Source organism: Cornus florida, unplaced genomic scaffold (assembly GCF_030987335.1).
Source record: "Cornus florida cultivar Cherokee Brave unplaced genomic scaffold, ASM3098733v1 CherokeeBrave_3.0.0_Hap2_Chr02, whole genome shotgun sequence".
Classification (NCBI taxonomy): domain Eukaryota; kingdom Viridiplantae; phylum Streptophyta; class Magnoliopsida; order Cornales; family Cornaceae; genus Cornus; species Cornus florida.
The window spans coordinates 101,209,406-101,210,394 of NW_026775572.1; the positions used below are offsets into that span (position 1 = coordinate 101,209,406).

Consider the following 989-nt stretch of genomic DNA (forward strand, 5'->3'; position numbering starts at 1 on the left):
TTGTTCCCTTGATTAACAAAAGCTGCATTGACTTGTTCATGATGCTCACTTTGCACATGTTCATGGGGACAATTGGAAGTAGAATGTAAAGCACTTGAACAAGTCATACATGTCTCATTGGATACATGATGGGAATGGTTAGGGATGGAAGATACTTGATTTGCAGAGTTTTGGTTGATCAAGAATTGATCAAACCTTTGAGATAAGGATTTCATCTCGCCGGCTATTTCATTGGAATGGTTGACTTGATGTAAGCCAACATTCTTCCTTCCACTAGAATTCCTACCATTCTTGGAAGATAAAGTTCGATGCAAAGAATTTTCACTCATGCTCTCATAAAGACGCCACACGTCATCCTTATGCCTATCAATGTAAGAGCCACCCATGGAAGCATCAACCATGCCCTTATAATTGTCCAATAAGCTCTCAAAGAAATATTGAACTAATTTCCATTTAGGCATGTCATGATGCGGACACTTCCTAAGCAATTCATTGAATCTTTCCTATGCCTCATGGAACGTTTCCCTATCCCCATGTGAAAACTCTCGAATTGAGGTTCTCGTGGCATTGGTCTTAGAAACCGGATAGTACTTTTTCAAGAACTCTTGTTGCATTTCTGCCCAAGAAGTTATTGAAAAAGGCCTAAGATTGTTAAACCAATACTTTGCTTGTCTTTAAGGGTGAATGGAAAATTTTTAAGCTTTAAGACCTCTTCCGGCATGTCCGTGTATCTCACGGTGGAACATACTTTAAGAAACTCATCCAAATGCTTGTAAGGTTCTTCAATTGGAAGTCCATGATAGTTAGGAAGCATGTGAATGGTTTGTGATTTGATCTCATAGTGGTGTGCTTTAAATGGTGGCAATTGAATGCATATAGGTGCATTGTATTCATTAGGCACATAGTGATCTTTTAAAGCAAGGGGAGGATTAGCAATTAGAGGTGTAACATGGGCACCTTGAATGCCTTGAATGATGGGAGGTGGTGGA

General features: G+C 39.4%; 1 pseudogene; it reads left to right on the plus strand.

Annotated features, from left to right (window-relative positions):
- The first annotated feature begins 459 nt into the window (after window positions 1–459).
- Window positions 460–558, plus strand: LOC132298020 (small nucleolar RNA R71; annotated as a pseudogene).
- The last annotated feature ends 431 nt before the right edge of the window (window positions 559–989 follow it).